The 18,561-nt window shown below is 39.1% G+C and overlaps 1 non-coding gene across 1 annotated transcript; it reads right to left on the bottom strand.

Moving 5' to 3' along the window:
• Window positions 1–8,704: 8,704 nt before the first annotated feature.
• On the bottom strand, window positions 8,705–8,812 carry LOC112781123 (small nucleolar RNA R71). Its single transcript, XR_003191917.1, has one exon. It is a non-coding gene; the product is annotated as a small nucleolar RNA R71 (small nucleolar RNA).
• Between the last annotated feature and the right edge of the window lie 9,749 nt (window positions 8,813–18,561).

The following is an 18,561-nucleotide window of genomic DNA, read 5'->3' as shown; positions in this document are numbered from 1 at the left end:
TGATCTAAATGGAGAGGGTAATGTAAGAAAGAGAATAACAAAATTGGATAGGAGTGAGCACTCTAATGCCAGCAATTCTACTAAGGGGAAGTTAGTTACAAAGCAAAGACATGTGGCTACTGACCCACCTCCTTCAGACGTACATAAAAGCATGAGAGGACGCATCATAAATACCAAATAGAAGGATTATGCAGGGTACCTTGAGCCTGGTATAGTTTCATTCTATCATTATGTTCCTCCCTCTTCTGGTTACCTCGAATTCCTTGTATATGTTCTAATTAATTCTTCTTTTCTTCCAGGTCCTCATGCACGATTGAGTGATAAATCCATATTTTATGATATATTTTGTGCCTAATTTAAGTGATTTATTCAATCCTTCACTTACTTATTCATGTTAATTGCATGGTTTTACTTTTCCTTCCTTATTATGTGATATATGTAAAAAACATGTTTCCTATGCTTTAAAAATAATTATTTTAATTACCCTTTACTTCCATTCGATGCCGTGATTCGTGTGTTGAGTAGTTTCAGATCTTCTAAGGCAGGAATGGCTTAAAGGATGGAAAGGAAACATACAAAAATGGAAGGAAAGCACAAAATGGAGTTTTTGAAGAAACTGGAAACACCTATCCCAAGGCCATTACCACCTAATACAAGCTTCAAGTGGGTACAATCCTTAACCTTTAGCTTTATTTTCCCACTTGAATATGGTTTGCTTGAAACAGATCGCCAGCTTAGAGCTCTCTGTGGCTTTAAGAGTAAGAGGAAAATGACTCGTACTCAGAGCTGGTGCACAAGGTTCAATAAGGTTCCACGCTTCTACTCGAAGTGCACGGATTGGCATCATGATCAATCGAATGGATCTCGGAAAACGTTTGGTCATTGTGGTGAGAATCTAATTTTTAAACCGCCCGGATGGAAAAATATAGATCAAGACGGAGGCGGATTTAAAAGCAAAGTTTGGGATCTTGGAATCTATTCTGACATTCGTCACCCCGGGAGCCTAAGAATCTATTTAAAGCTGCTCAGAGGCTTTACATGCCTAGTTTGGGACTCCGGAGGCTACTGGCATTCCAAACATTGGTGGAGATTTCTGGATAAATTTAAGCATAGGCCGCCATAACAGGAAGCTCATCTGATGTCCAACTTAAGGACTTTAACTAAAAGTGCTAGGTGGGAGACAACCCACCATGGTATGGTTGTTTCTTTTTTAGTTTTATTTCGTGTTATTTATTTTTGTTTTCCTTTTCAATTGAACCTGAATATTATTCATTCGCATTGCATACTGCATTATTGCATACCTGCATCGGAAAAAAAAGAGAGAGAGTAGGCGTACGACGCGACCACATCACTCATGCGATCGCGTCAATTGCGAAAAACACTTCCCACGCGTCCGCGTCATTCACGCAGCCGTGTGCCCTGGAAATCGACGTAAGTATCCAATGCCCAGAAAGTTAGGCTGGAATCGTGCGGCTGTTGTGCGTTTCGCACAAAATGACCCACGCGATCGCGTCCCTGACGCGACCGCGTCGCATAGATTGCACAACACCCAAGAGAAGACAGAGAGTTGCGCTGAAACGATGCTGGAATTGTGCGTTTCGCGCGATTTCCAGTGATGCGATCGCCTGCCTCACGCGATCGCGTCATTCATTATTTACCCATTCCATGCGATCGCATCACTCACGCGATCGCGTCAACCCCCATTCCATCCCAGCCACGCGACCGCGTGCCCCAGGCGATCGCGTGGATTTAAATTTATTAACCCCCTGTGACGCGAACCCTACCCCATCGCGCCCCCCCAACCCCTTTCTTCTTCTTCCTCCCTGCCAAACCCCTCCCTCCCTCTCTGCCCTTCGCCCTCGCGCCCCCCTATGCCGCCGCTCCACAGTCCACCACCCAGACACCGCCGCCGTGCCACCCCTTCTCCCTTCCCTCTCTTTCTTCTCTTCTTCTTCTTCTTTCCTCTTCTTCCCTCCATCACTACTGCCCACCTCTACGACCGCCACACCCACCGCGCCGCCGTCACCGCCGCGCATCCAACCGCCACCAACGCCCCCTTCCCTTCCTTCCCCCTACCCACATTACCCCCCCCCCCAAACTCCCCTGCCTCCGAACAGCCTTCACCGCCGCACAACCATCATCAACCACCGCGTCAGCCGCCACTACCACCATCCCCCAGCCACCTCTCTGCCGCACCTTCTTTCATACGCCTTCCAGGTTCCGCCAAACGCCACGTTTCTTTCAATTCCTAGTTAATTACATATTTTTCTGTTTATGTTCATCATTAGGCTAGTTAGATATGCATGTTGTACTGGATTCTAGGTGGTTAGGTAGCCTAGAATGTGGTTAGTAGATTTAGGCCTGATTAATTACGCTGTTCTTGTTACCTGTTTTATTAATTTCGCAATTCTGCTATTACTGTTAGTATTATTCATATGCTGTAATTTCTTATTTCCTGCTGCTCTTTACACTGCTTTTCGATGTTCATATCCCTTATATGTAATTGCAGCTATATTTTTGTTTCATATGAACTGTCCTGCTTACTGTTTAATTTTTGGGAACATCCAATTTTAGCTGGAATGCTGCCCAATTTTCTGTAAACTGTTTTGTCTCCATTCATGTCTTGGTTTTGGCACTTTGAACTCTGCTTTATTCTGCTTTTACCAAACCAATTCATGAATACCAGGGCAAGCTTTCTTATTCTTTTTGATTTTCTGGTTCATAATCTGCATTTTTGATGTTTAGCTTCCAATTTCTGATTCATCATCAACCTGATTCCCTTGTTTGGATATGAGTTAACTATAGCTTCTAATTGCGACTGCCTGTTACTTAGAAAATGTTCATCATGCCACTTACTCTAACCCACTGTTTACTCATTCACTAATTTTAACTTCCTAAACTCGTTTTTCATTCCTAACCAACCTCACCTTTTAAAACATCTTTATTGGTTTTTCACTATTCTCTTTAACCTTCTAACCAAGGCATGATGATAATTTTTCCTGATTAACATGATTTCTAATACATTTTGGATTGTTAATTTTTCTTCTCGGACTTTTCACTCCTATTCAATCCTTAATGCTCATTTACTTAATTCATTTTCATTACTCCACTGCTCCTTTGCCACTATATGCTTATTTTGTGATTTGCCTACTTGTTTTCTTATTTTTATTATATCCTGGTTTTCTATTTTTCAGGATGTCTGACACCCAAAGAAAAGGAAAGGGAAAGGCAACAACTGGCAAATGGAAAAGAGGAGAATCCTCCATGTCCATCCTGGACATCATGCATGATGACTCCTGGCGGGAGAAACACTTTACCCCGCAGGAAAAGGCTGACCAGCTACTCCCTGCTACTGATCCTATTAAGTTTGCAAACCGATACTGCGAGCTGAAGTATCCGGTATTTGCAATCTCCAAGAACCTGTACCTGGAGAGGACTTTGAAGATCCCAGAAGAACTCCAGCAATACACCTCTGATCAGATCAAACAAAGAGGCTGGTTCTTCCTGGTGAGAAACCTGACTGAGGTCAATGCATCTTGGGTAAGGGAATTTTACTGCAATTACTTCAAAACTTCCCTAGATGCAGTAAACCTAAGAGGGACGTAAATACTGGTCACTGAAGAGGCCATAGAGGATGTTTTGAAGCTCCTGCCTAAATTCGATCAGCCAGATGGTTATCAACAGGCTGAGGAGGACATGCGCTTCATGAAATTTGACTGGGACGCCGTCAAGGCAAGGATCGCCCTTGACCCGACTGTTCCATGAGTCATGGGTCAAAACATCACCATGCCTAAAGGAATCAAGCGGGCATACTTGAATGATGAGGCTCGGCTATGGCATCAGATCCTAAGCAACTTTATTATGCCGAGTACTCACGAGATGGAGCTACCTGCCGCTATCATCACCCTCCTATGGTGTGTGATAGAGGGTAAGGACATGTACCTGCCATGCTTCATTCGGTACTACATAGCCAGGGTCCACATCCGAGGCACTCTCCCCTTTCCATATCTGATTACACAGCTTGGCCGTCGAGCTGACGTGCCTTGGGAGGATGCTGATGAGAAGCCACCTGCTGCAGAATGCAAGAAAATTATCCCTCACAGCAGAAACTTGCTGGCTTTGGGCTACAGATCTCCATTCCTCACTCCTACTGATGAGACAGCCACACCATCTGCCGGCCCCTCCTCCTCTACAGCTACCCCTGCTACCACCACTGCACCTCCACTTGCCTCAGAGCCAGTTTATCACTTAGTACACCGCCTGTTTCAGCAGCTAGACCAGATGAAGCACCGCAACCAGCGGCGATACGAGAGATCTGAGCGTCGCAGCAAGCGACGCTATGAGCACCTGAAGCTGATGATCCGTTCTGGCAGCGACATCCCCTCCGAGCCTGACACTCTATCAGAGCCATCTGAGGAGGAGGCAGATGACCACGAGGCGGAGACCCGTCCACAGAGAGAGGCTGCACAGGCAGGCACGGAGCAGGCTGCGCCCCAGTAGGAGGCCCCACATCAGATTCAGGCTTCCGACCCAAAGATCCCTATTCAGTCAGCACCTCCTCTGCAGCAGGCAGATCCTCAGTCCACCACCACAGAGACCCCAGCTACCCATCCTTCCAGTGATGACACCCCTTCACACCCTGCTTGAGTGAGCATCAGGGACGATGCTTCATATTAAGTGTGGGGCGCCATCTCTGGCGTATTTTTTTGGTGAACCACTACAGACTCTTTTACTTTATTTTGCTACTTTTCTGTATTTTTCTCTTTATTTCTATTTTTTTATCAGTACTTATACATTGCTATATTCATGTATTTTTACTCTATTTCTGCATGTTGCACTTTAGTTCATATTTTAGCCATTTAGTTTAGTTGCAATTCTAACTTATTAGTTATAGAAAATATGGATTAATTAGTATAGTTTACCCTTTTTAGCATAAGAGATGAGCAAATAATTTATACGCTTTTTGGCATTGTTTTTACATAGTTTTCAGTATAATTTAGTTAGTTTTTAGTATATTTTTATTAGTTTTTAAATAAAAATCACATTTCTAGACTTTACTATGAGTTTGTGTATTTTTCTGTGATTTCAGGTATTTTCTGGCTGAAATTGAGGGACTTGAGCAAAAATCAGATTCAGAGGTTGAAGAAGGACTGCAGATGCTACTGGATTCTGACCTCCCTGCACTCAAAGTAGATTTTCTGGAGTTACAGAACTCCAAATGGTGCGCTCTCAATTGCGTTGGAAAGTCGACATCCAGGGCTTTCCAGCAATATATAATAGTCCATACTTTGCTCGAGTTTAAATGACGCAAACTGGCGTTCAACGCCAGTTCCATGCTGCATTCTGGAGTTAAACACCTGAAACAGGTTGCAAAGTGGAGTTAAACGCCAGAAACAGGTTACAAACTGGCGTTCAACTCCAAGAGAAGCCTCTACACGTGTAAATCTCAATGCTCAGCCCAAGCACACACCAAGTGGGCCCCGGAAGTGAATTTCTGCATCAATTACTCATTTCTGTAAACCCTAGTAACTAGTTTAGTATAAATAGGACTTTTTACTATTGTATTTACATCTTTGGATTATCTTTAGTTTCATCCTTAGATCACGTTTGGGGGCTGGCCATTCGGCCATGCCTGAACCTTCATCACTTATGTATTTTCAATGGTAGAGTTTCTACACACCATAGATTAAGTTGTGGAGCTCTGCTGTTCCTCATGGATTAATGCAAAGTACTACTGTTTTTCTATTCAATACAAACTTATTCCGCTTCTAAGATATTCATTCGCACTTCAATGTGAATGTGATGATCGTGACAATCATCATCATTCCCAACTTATGAACGCGTGCCTGACAACCACTTCCGTTCTACCTTAGATTGAATGGGTATCATCTTGGATATCTAATACAGGGGACCGAGTCCGAGATATTAGAATATTCGTGGTATAAGTTAGAACCCATGGATGGCCATTCCTGAGATCCGGAAAGTCTAAACCTTGTCTGTGGTATTCTGAGTAGGATCTGGGAAGGGATGGCTGTGACGAGCTTCAAACTCGCGAGTGCTGGGCGTAGTGACAGACGCAAAAGGATCAATGGATCCTATTCCAGTATGATCAAGAACCGACAGATGAATAGGTGTGCTGTGACAGAGCATCTTGGACCATTTTCACTGAGAGGACGGGAAGTAGCCATTGACAACGGTGATGCCCAACATACAGCTTGCCATGGAAAGGAGTAGGAATGATTGGATGAAGACAGCAGGAAAGCAGAGGTTCAGAGGAACGAAAGCATCTCTATACGCTTATCTAAAATTCTCACCAATGAATTACATAAGTATCTCTATCCTAGTTTATGTTTTATTTATCTTTTAATTATTAAAACTCTATAACCTTTTGAATCCGCCTGACTGAGATTTACAAGGTGACCATAGCTTGCTTCAAGCCGACAATCTCCGTGGGATCGACCCTTACTCACGTAAGGTTTATTACTTGGACGACCCAGTGCACTTGCTGGTTAGTTGTGCGAAGTTGTGATAAAGAGTTGAGATTACAATTGTGCGTACCAAGTTGTTGGCGCTATTGATGATCACAATTTCGTGCACCAAGTTTTTGGCGCCGTTGCCGGGGATTGTTCGAGTTTGGACAACTGACGGTTCATCTTGTTGCTCTGATTAGGTAATTTTATTTTAATTTTAAGCTTTTTTTTCTTATTTTCTAAAAATACAAAAAAAAATTTCTTTTTTCGTTTTTTCCAATTAATTTTCGAAAAATACAAAAAAATTTACAAAATCATAAAATCAAAAATATTTTTTTTGTGTTTCCTGTTTGAGTCTAGAGTCAAGTTTTAAGTTTGGTGTCAATTGCATCTTTTTAATTTTCTAAAAAAATTTATTTTCGAAAATTTCATGCATTGCATTCTTCATGATCTTCAAGTTGTTCTTGGCCAATCTTCTTGTTTGATCTTCATATTTTCTTGTTTTGTGTCTTTTCTTGTTTTTCATATGCATTCTTGAAACATTAATGTCTAAAGAATAAAAATTTTTAAGTTTGGTGTCTTGCATGTTTTCTTTTCTTGAAAATTTTTCAAAAATAAGTTATTGGTGTTCATCTTGACATTCAAAGTGTTCTTGGTGTTCATCTTTGCATTCAAAGTGTTCTTGCATATTTTTCTTGTTTTGATTCATAATTTTCATGTTTTGAGTCTTTTTGATGTTTTTCTCTTTCATCATTAAAATTCAAAAATCAAAAAAATATCTTTCCCTTTTTCTTCTCATCAAATTCGAAAAATTGAGTTGACTTTTTCAAAAAATTTTAAAATCTAGTTGTTTCTTATGAGTCAAATCAAATTTTCAATTTAAAAATTCTATCTTTTTCAAATATTTTTCAAAAATAAAATCTTTTTCAATTTTTCCTTCATATTTTCGAAAACTTTATGATTTATTTTCAAAATCTTTTTCTTATTTTTATTTCATATTTTTTAAATTAATGCTAACAACTAAAATGATTGATTCAAAAATTTTTAGTTTGTTACTTGCCTAGTAAGAAAGATTCAACCTTTAAACTCTAGAATCATATCTTTTTAGTTTCTTGTTAGTCAAGTAATCAACTTTGATTTCAAAATCAAATCTTTTTAAATTTCTTTTTCAAATCTTTTTCAAATTTAGCTTCAATCATATCTTTTTCAAAATCAATTTCAAAATCTTTTCTAACTTCCTATCTTTTCAAAATTTAATTTTCAAATCTTTTTCAAACCAATCCTATCTTTTTGTTTCAATCATATCTTTTTCAAAACTACCTAACTAACTTTCTATCTCTAATTTTCGAAAATCACCTTCATCTTTTTTAAAATTCCTTTTTAATTAATTAATTGTTTTAAATTTAATTTAATTTCAATTTTTCTTTTTAATTTTCGAACTTTGACTTTAATTTTTAATTAAAAACAAAAATATTTCTATTTTAATTTATTTAATTTTCAAAATTCATTCCCCCTCTCATCTCCTTCTAATTATTTTATTTATTTACTAACACTTCTCTTCATCTAAGAATTCGAACCCACTCCTCACCCTTGTGTTTGGATTCTCCTTCTTCTATTCCTATCTTCTTCTACTCCCATAAAGGAATCTCTATAGTGTGACATAGAGGATTCCATATTTTTTTTGTTATTTCCTTCTTTGTCATATGAGCAGGAACAAGGATAAGAACATTCTTGTTGAAGCTGATCCTGAACCTGAAAGGACTCTGAAGAGGAAGCTAAGGGAAGCTAAAGCACAACTCTCGGGAGAAAATCTGACAGAAATTTTCGAAAAAGAAGGAGACATGGCCGAAAATAATAACAATGCAAGAAAGATGCTTGGTGACTTTACTGCACCAAATTCCAATTTACATGGAAGAAGCATCTCAATCCCTGCCATTGGAGCAAACAATTTTGAGCTGAAACCTCAATTAGTTTCTCTGATGCAACAGAATTGCAAGTTTTATGGACTTCCATCTGAAGATCCTTTTCAGTTCTTAACTGAATTCTTGCAGATCTGTGATACTATTAAGACCAATGGGGTTGATCCCGAGGTCTACAGGCTTATGCTTTTCCCATTTGCTGTAAGAGACAGAGCTAGAATATGGTTGGACTCTCAACCTAAGGATAGCCTGAACTCTTGGGATAAGCTGGTCACGGCTTTCTTAGCCAAGTTTTTTCCTCCTCAAAAGCTTAGTAAGCTTAGAGTGGATGTTCAAACCTTCAAACAGAAAGAAGGTGAATCCCTCTATGAAGCTTGGGAGAGATACAAGGAACTGACCAAAAAGTGTCCTTCTGACATGCTTTCAGAATGGACCATCCTGGATATATTCTATGATGGTCTGTCTGAGCTATCAAAGATGTCACTGGACCATTCTGCAGGTGGATCCATTCACCTAAAGAAAACGCCTGCAGAAGCTCAAGAACTCATTGACATGGTTGTAAATAACCAGTTTATGTACACTTCTGAAAGGAATCCTGTGAATAATGGGACGCCTATGAGGAAGGGAGTTCTTGAAATTGATACTCTGAATGCCATATTGGCTTAGAATAAAATATTGACTCAGCAAGTCAATATGATCTCTCAGAATCTGAATGGATTGAAGGAATCATCTAACAGTACTAAAGAGGCATCTTCTGAAGAAGAAGCTTATGATCCTGAGAACCCTGCAATAGTAGAGGTGAATTACATGGGTGAACCCTATGGAAACACCTATAATCCCTCATAGAGGAATCATCCAAATTTCACATTGAAGGATCAACAAAAGCCTCAACAAGGCTTTAATAATGGTGGAAGAAACAGGTTTAGCAATAACAAGCCTTTTCCATCATCCACTCAGCAACAGATAGAGAGTTCTGAGCAGAATCCATCTAGCTTAGCAAATATAGTCTCTGATCTTTCTAAGGCCACTGTAAGTTTCATGAATGAAACACGGTCCTCCATTAGGAATTTGGAGGCACAAGTGGGCCAGCTGAGTAAAAGAGTCACTGAAACTCCTCCTAGTACTCTCCCAAGCAATACAGAAGAAAATCCAAAGAGAGAGTGCAAGGCCATTGATTTAACCATCATGGCCGAACCTACAAGGGAGGAGGAGGACGTGAATCCTAGTGAGGAAGACCTCCTGGAACGTCCAGTGACCAATAAGGAGTTTCCCTTTGAGGAACCAAAGGAATCTGAGGCTCAATTAGACACCATAGAGATTCCATTGAACCTCCTTCTACCCTTCATGAGCTCTGATGAGTATTCTTCTTCTGAAGAGAATGAGGATGTTACTGAAGAGCAAGTTGCCAAGTACCTTGGTGCAATCATGAAGCTGAATGCCAAGTTATTTGGTAATGAGACTTGGGAAGATGAACCTCCCTTGCTCATCAATGAACTGAGTGATCTGGATCAACTGATATTGCCTCAGAAGAAACAGGATCCTGGAAAGTTCTTAATACCTTGTACCATAGGCACCATGGCCTTTGAGAAGGCTCTATGTGATCTTGGATCAGGGATAAACCTCATGCCACTCTCTGTAATGGAAAAACTGGGAATCTTTGAGGTGTAAGCTGCCAGAATCTCATTATAGATGGCAGACAACTCAAGAAAACAGGCTTATGGACAAGTAGAGGACGTGCTAGTAAAGGTTGAAGGCCTTTACATCCCTGCTGATTTCATAATCCTGGATACTGGGAAGGATGAGGATGAATCCATCATCCTTGGAAGACCCTTCCTAGCCATAGCAAGAGCTGTGATTGATGTGGACAGAGGAGAATTGATTCTTCAATTGAATGAGGACAACCTTGTGTTTAAAACTCAAGGATCTCCTTCTGTAACCATGGAGAGGAAGCATGAAAAGCTTCTCTCACTGCAGAGTCAACCAGAGCCCCCACAGTCAAACTCTAAGTTTGGTGTTGGGAGGCCACAACCAAACTCTAAGTTTGGTGTTGAACTCCCATATTCAAACTCTAAGTTTGGTGTTGGGAGGTTCCAACAATGCTCTGAACATCTGTGAGGCTCCATGAGATCTCACTGTCAAGCTATTGACATTAAAGAAGCGCTTATTGAGAGGCAACCCAATGTTATCTAATTATATTTATTTATTTTCTATTGTTATTTCGTGTTTTATTAGGTTGATGATCATGTGGAGTCACAAAAACTACTGAAAAATCAAAAACAAAATGAAAAACAGCAGAAAAGAAAACAGCACACCCTGGAGGAGAGCAGTTTGGCGTTTAAACGCCAGAAACAAGCATCTGTCTGGCGTTTAACGCCAGAAATAGGCACCAAGCTGGCGTTTAACGCCAGAAACAAGCATCTACCTGGCATTAAACGCCAGAACAGAGCATGGAAGTGGCGTTTAACGCCAGAAACAGGCAGCAGTCTGGCGTTAAACGCCAGGATTGCATATATAGGGCATTTTACACGTCTAAAGGGTGCAGGGATGAAAAATCCTTGACACCTCAGGATCTGTGGACCCCACAGGATCCCCACATGATCTATGGACCCCACAGGATCCCCACCACTTCTTCTCTCCCCTTTACACCTTTTCATAACTCTCTTCCCTAAATACCCTTCACCAATCACCTCAATCACTCTTTCCCATCACCTCTTCACCACTCACATCCACCCTCTCTTCCCCATAAACCCTACTTACCTTCAAAATTTAAACTAATTTCCCTCCCAAACCCAACCCTAATGGCCGAAACTTCACCCTCTCCCTACTCCTATATAAACCCATCACTCCTTCTTCATTTTCACACAACACAACCCTCTCTTCTTCTCCTTGGCCGAATACATCTTCTTCTCCCATCTCCTCCATTTTCTTCTTCTTATACTATTTTTCTTTCTTCTTTTGCTCGGGGACGAGCAAACATTTTAAGTTTGGTGTGGTAAAAGCATTGCTTTTTGTTTTTCCATAACCATTTATGGCATCTAAGGCCAGAGAAACCTCTAGAAAGAGGAAAGGGAAGGCAATTGCTTCTACCTCTAAGTCATGGGAGATGGAGAGATTCATCTCAAAGGTCCATCAAGACCACTTCTATAAAGTTATGGCCAAGAAGAAAGTGATCCCTGATGTTCCTTTCAAGCTCAAGAAGAATGAGTATCCGGAGATCCGACTTGAAATCCAAAGAAGAGGTTGGGAAGTTCTCACCAACCCCATTCAACAAGTCGGGATCCTAATGGTTCAAGAGTTCTATGCAAACGCATGGATCACTAGGAACCATGATCAAAGTGTGAACCCGAATCCAAAGCATTGGCTTACCATGGTTTGGGGGAAATACTTAGATTTCAGTCCGAAAAATGTAAGGCTGGCGTTCAACTTGCCAATGATGGAAGAGAACGCACGCCCCTACACAAGAAGGGTCAACTTTGATCAAAGGTTGGACCAAGTCCTCATAGACATATGTGAGGAAGGAGCTCAATGGAAAATTGACTCAAGAGGCGAGCCGGTTCAACTAAGAAGGCATGACCTCAAACCAGTGGCTAGGGGATGGTTAGAGTTCATTCAACGCTCAATCATTCCTACTAGCAACCAGTCTGAAGTTACTATAGATCGGGCCATCATGATCCATAGTATTATGATTGGAGAGGAGGTGGAAGTTCATGAGATTATACCTCAAGAACTCTACAAGGTGGCTGACAAGTCCTCCACTTAGGAAAGGTTAGCCTTTCCTCACCTCATATGCCACCTCTGTAATTCGGCTGGAATTGACATGGAGGGAGACATCCTCATTGAAGAGGATAAGCCCATCACTAAGAAAAGGATGGAGCAAACAAGAGATCATGGACCTCAACATGAGCATGAGGAAATTCCTCACCATGAAATCCCTGAGATGCCTCAGGGGATGCACTTTCCTCCACAGAATTATTGGGAGCAAATCAACACTTCCCTAGGAGAATTAAGTTCCAACATGGGACAACTAAGGGTGGAGCATCAAGAGCACTCCATCATCCTCCATGAAATTAGAGAAGATCAAAGAGCTATGAGGGAGGAGCAAGAAAGACAAGGAAGAGACATAGAGGAGCTCAAGAGCACCATTGGTTCTTCAAGGAGAAGAAGACGCCACCCTTACTAAGGTGGACTGATTCCTTAATCTCCTTGTCTATTTATTTTCTGCTTTTCGGTTTTTGAGCCTTATCTTAGTGTCTAAGTGTCTATGCCTTAAAGTTATGAATATGAATCCATCACCTCTCTTGAATGAAAAATGTTTTAATTACAAAAGAACAAGAAGTACATGGTTTCGAATTCATCCTTGAAACTAGTTTAATTATTTTGATGTGGTGACAATACTTTTTGTTTTCTGAATGAATGCTTGAGCAATGCATGTGTCTTTTGAATTTGATATTTATGAATGTTAAATATGTTGGCTCTTGAAGAATAAGGAAAAAGAAGAAATTTTATTTGATAATCTGAAAAATCATAAAAATGATTCTTGAAGCAAGAAAAAGCAGTGAATACAAAAGCTTGCAGAAAAAAATAGCGAAAAAAATAGAAAGAAAAAGAAAAAGCAAGCAGAAAAAGCCAAAAGCTCTTTAAACCAAAAGGCAAGAGCAAAAAGCCAATAGCCCTTAAAACCAAAAGGCAAGGGTAAAAAAGATCTAAGGCTTTGAGCATCAGTGGATAGGAGGGCCTAAAGGAATAAAATTCTGGCCTAAGCGGCTAAACCAAGCTGTCCCTAACCATGTGCTTGTGGCGTGAAGGTGTCAAGTGAAAACTTGAGACTGAGCGGTTAAAGTCGAGGTCCAAAGCAAAAACAGAGTATTCTTAAGAACCCTGGACACCTTTAATTGGAGACTTTAGCAAAGCTGAGTCACAATCTGAAAGGGTTCACCCAGTTATGTGTCTGTGGCATTTATGTATCTGGTGGTAATACTGGAAAACAAAGTGCTTAGGGCCACGGCCAAGACTCATAAAGTAGCTGTGTTCAAGAATCAACATACTGAACTAGGAGAATCAATAACACTATCTGAACTCTAAGTTCCTATAGATGCCAATTATTATGAACTTCAATGGATAAAGTGAGATGCCAAAACTATTCAAGAGGCAAAAAGCTACAAGTCCCGCTCATCTGATTAGAACTAAGTTTCATTGATATTTTAGAATTTATAGTATATTCTCTTCTTTTTATCCTATTTGATTTTCATTTGCTTGGGGACAAGCAACAATTTAAGTTTGGTGTTGTGATGAGCGGATAATTTATACGCTTTTTGGCATTGTTTTTACATAGTTTTCAGTATAATTTAGTTAGTTTTTAGTATATTTTTATTATTTTTTAAATAAAAGTCACATTTCTGGACTTTACTATGAGTTTGTGTGTTTTTCTGTGATTTCAGGTATTTTCTGGATGAAATTGAGGGACTTGAGCAAAAATCAGATTCAGAGGTTGAAGAAGGACTGCAGATGCTGCTGGATTCTGACCTCCCTGCACTCAAAGTGAATTTTTTGGAGCTACAGAACTCCAAATGGCACGCTCTCAATTGCGTTGGAAAGTCGACATCCAGGGCTTTCCAGCAATATATAATAGTCCATACTTTGTCTGAGTTTAGACGATGTAAACTGGCGTTCAACGCCAGTTCCATGCTGCATTCTGGAGTTAAACGCCAGAAATAGGTTGCAAAGTGGAGTTAAACGCCAGAAACAGGTTACAAACTGGCGTTCAACTCCAAGAGAAGCCTCTACACGTGTAAATCTCAATGCTTAGCCCAAGCACACACCAAGTGGGCCCCGAAAGTGGATTTCTGCATCAATTACTCATTTCTGTAAACCCTGGTAACTAGTTTAGTATAAATAGGACTTTTTACTATTGTATTTACATCTTTGGATTATCTTTAGTTTCATCTTTAGATCATTTTTGGGGGCTGGCCATTTGGCCATGCCTGAACCTTCATCACTTATGTATTTTCAACAGTAGAGTTTCTACACACCATAGATTAAGGTGTGGAGCTCTGCTGTTCCTCATGGATTAATGTAAAGTACTACTGTTTTTCTATTCAATACAAACTTATTCCGCTTCTAAGATATTCATTCGCACTTTAATGTGAATGTGATGATCGTGACAATCATCATCATTCCCAACTTATGAACGCGTGCCTGACAACCACTTCCGTTCTACCTTAGATTGAATGGATATCTCTTGGATATCTAATACAGGGGACCGAGTCCGAGATATTAGAATCTTCGTGGTATAAGTTAGAACCCATGGATGGCCATTCCTAAGATCCAGAAAGTCTAAACCTTGTCTGTGGTATTCCGAGTAGGATCTGGGAAGGGATGACTGTGACGAGCTTCAAACTCGCGAGTGCTGGGCGTAGTGACAGACGCAAAAGAATCAATGGATCCTATTCCAGTATGATCGAGAACCGACAGATAAATAGCCGTGTTGTGACAGAGCATCTTGGACCATTTTCACTGAGAGGACGGGAAGTAGCCATTGACAACGGTGATGCCCAACATACAGCTTGCCATGGAAAGGAGTAGGAATGATTGGATGAAGACAGCAGGAAAGCAGAGGTTCAGATGAACGAAAGCATCTCTATACGCTTATCTGAAATTCTCACCAATGAATTACATAAGTATCTCTATCCTAGTTTATGTTTTATTTATCTTTTAATTATTAAAACTCTATAACCTTTTGAATCCGCCTGACTGAGATTTACAAGGTGACCATAGCTTGCTTCAAGCCGACAATCTCCGTGGGATCGACCCTTACTCACGTAAGGTTTATTACTTGGACGACCCAGTGCACTTGCTGGTTAGTTGTGCGAAGTTGTGATAAAGAGTTGAGATTACAATTGTGCGTACCAAGTTGTTAGCGCCATTGATGATCACAATTTCGTGCACCAATAAGATAACTTAGTTTAAATTAAAAGTATAAAAAGGAAGTAAACTAGAGACTTTAACAGAATAAAAACAACCCACACCTTGTATATATAGCATTACATGTTAGTTAGTTAACAAAATTTCATCAAGGAGAAACACTAGAACTTTAAAGCCACCTTAAGATTTACATTGAGAATAATGGGAACTCTTAATTTTTACTTGCATGACATATATAACTGATATATGATTTTTGAGTTAGAGAATACACAGCCTGTGAGTATTGAGCTTAATTGCATGGTTACATTTAAACCATAATATTTTATTCTTGTGTGTTCCGCCCTTCTTATTTATTCTGGTGTTCTTTACTTTGTTTTAATCTATATGTCCGATTATAAAATATAGATACATACCAAGAAAGTGATTGAGGCCATTGTTGGATTCTAGCTCACTATTCCCAAATTAGCCTACCTTTTACATCACCCTTGTTAGCCCCCTTGAGCCTTTAAAACCCCTCTTGTTTTATAACCACATTACTAGCCTTAAGCAGAAAAACAAAATAAAAATTCCAAGTTGAATCCTTGGTTAGCTTAAGATAGAAATTGTGTATTGTGTAAGTGTTCAAACCTATTGGGAATATGGATGATAAAAACAAAGGGTAGAAAGTTAAAAAGAATAAAATAATTCAAAATAAATATTTTGGGAAGCATGCTCATGTGAAATCAAATAATTGAATTACCATGTGCATTAAAAAAATTTATTTTTTAGTATTTGAATAAAGGGGATACAAAAGAATTCCCCAAATGCAAAAAAACAATGCACATGGGATAAAAAAAATTAAAATATGAGCATGTAACATAAAAAGTGGAAAAAATATGGAAAATAGGTAAAGAAGCTTTGCTTTACAAATTATGTATGTTAGGTGAGATCTTAGACTAATCAAGGATTCACCTATTAGCTCACTTAGCCTTATATATATACCCTTACCTTTACCTTGGCCCCATTACAACCTTAATTAAAGACCTCATGATTTTTATATGCCTATATTCTATAATTGTTGATTGGTTAGATGAAGAACAAAGTTATAGAAAGTAAGGATAAAAAGAAGAATAGAGTGATTAACCCAATAAACACTGAGTGACTAGAGAGTAAACACAAAATTCAGTGAGGGTTCAATAGCTCATCAACATATATCTCTACTTAAATTATTAATTGTCTTACAAAATTGTAAAATGTTTTTTCTCTCCCATCTCAATTGTAAAGGTACTTTATCACTATCTAAGGTTTGGCTATATATAAGATTCCTTGAGAATGTAAATTAATTCAACTACATGTAAGTTTTATATACAAGTGAATAAAAAATTAGAATTGCATGATTCATTTAGGTAGTTGCATTTAGAATAGATTGCATTGCATGAGATTTCACCACTTCAACCTTACCTTACTCTTTATCTTGGATTTAGCATGAGGACATGCTATTGTTTAAGTGTGGGGAGGTTGATAAACCCATATTTTATGATATATTTTGTGCCTAATTTAAGTGATTTATTCAATCCTCCACTCACTTATTCATGTTAATTGCATGGTTATACTTTTCCTTCCTTATTATGTGATGTATGTGAAAAACATGTTTCCTATGCTTTAAAAATAATTATTTTAATTACCCTTTACTTCCATTCGATGCCGTGATTCATGTGTTGAGTAGTTTCAGATCTTCTAAGGTAGGAATGACTTAAAGGATGGAAAGGAAACATACAAAAATGGAAAGAAAGCACAAAACGGAGTTTTTGAAGAAACTGGAAGCAACGCGATCGCATGGACGACGTGGCCGCATGCCAGCGCGAAATGGCAGTGACGCGACCGCGTGATTGACGCGATCGCGCACCTTAAGTGAAACGCATATGACGCGGACGCATGACTGAAGCGACCGCGTGACAAGGAAAACTCCAAATGACGTGACCGCGTGACAGAGGCCACGCACCAGAAATTACAGAAAACGCTCCCAGTGATTTCTGAAGCCCTTTTTGGCCCAAATCCAAGTTCAGAAGGCACATATCAGAGGTTATGAAGTGGGAAAATGCATCCATTCAAAGGAGAGTCTCCAATTAGTTACTTTTCATGATTTAGATTTAGTTTTGAGGGAGGTTCTCTCCTCTCTCTTTTAGGATTTCTTTTGCTTTCAGGATTATCTTTTTATCAGGTTCAACATTCCTTTTTATTTAGCTTCTCAATTTAATTTATGAATTCTTCTATGTTACAGATTATTCTTTGAATTAATGTTATTTGAGGTATTTCAGTTTATTATCGCTCTCTTTTATTTATATTACGGTTGCTTCCAATCTGAAGATATTTTTATTCCAGTAGATTTACTTTTCCCCTTTGGTCTTGGTTAAGAAATCAGTAACTCAGGAGTTATCAAACTCAACATGATCGATAATTGCTATCTTTGCTAATTGAATTGAACTTCAATAATCCCAATCTTTCCTTAGGGATTAACTAGGAATTGAAGATCAACATAATTAGTCACTTGACCTTTCTTTACTTTAAGTAAAGGCTAACTAAGTGGAATTAAAATATTCATCATCATTGATAAGGATAACTAGGATAGGACTTCTAATTTCTCATACCTTGCCAAAAATTTATTTTACAGTTATTTATTTATTTTACAGTCTTTTACTTATTTTAATTGCAATTCAAATCACTTGTTCCTCATCTTCAAAACCCCGATTTACAATCTTCATAACCAATAATAAGAACATACTTCCCTGCAGTTCCTTGAGAAGACGACCCGAGGTTTAAATACTTCGGTTATCAATTTTTAAGGGGTTTGTTACTTGTGACAATCAAAACATTTGTAAGAAATGTTGATTGATTGGTTTAGTAACTATACTTGCAACGAGAGTTTACTATAACTTCTAAACTATCAATCTTCAGTTCTTCAATGAGCATTACTACATTTTCTGCTTTACTTTTTATTTTTAGTTCATATCACTGTTTCATTGGTTTATTTTGTCTTCAAGTAATAGTACCAACTTATATAGCTCCAATTTCCTTGTAATTATTATTCTGAATCATCAATACAACATCACTTTTCCATTTGCATTATTAAGTACCTTCCACACTCTCCTTAGCAATTAGCCATTTGGCCATTTCATCTTCTCTCTCCCCACTCACTCTCTCCTCTTTACCTCTCATTTATTCCTCTTCCCCGTGGCGTTGTCTTCATCCCCAACTCTAAATTTATTAATCTT

This window comes from Arachis hypogaea, chromosome 19 (assembly GCF_003086295.3).
Source record: "Arachis hypogaea cultivar Tifrunner chromosome 19, arahy.Tifrunner.gnm2.J5K5, whole genome shotgun sequence".
NCBI classification, from domain to species: domain Eukaryota; kingdom Viridiplantae; phylum Streptophyta; class Magnoliopsida; order Fabales; family Fabaceae; genus Arachis; species Arachis hypogaea.
This window is presented reverse-complemented; position numbering and strand designations above follow the sequence as displayed.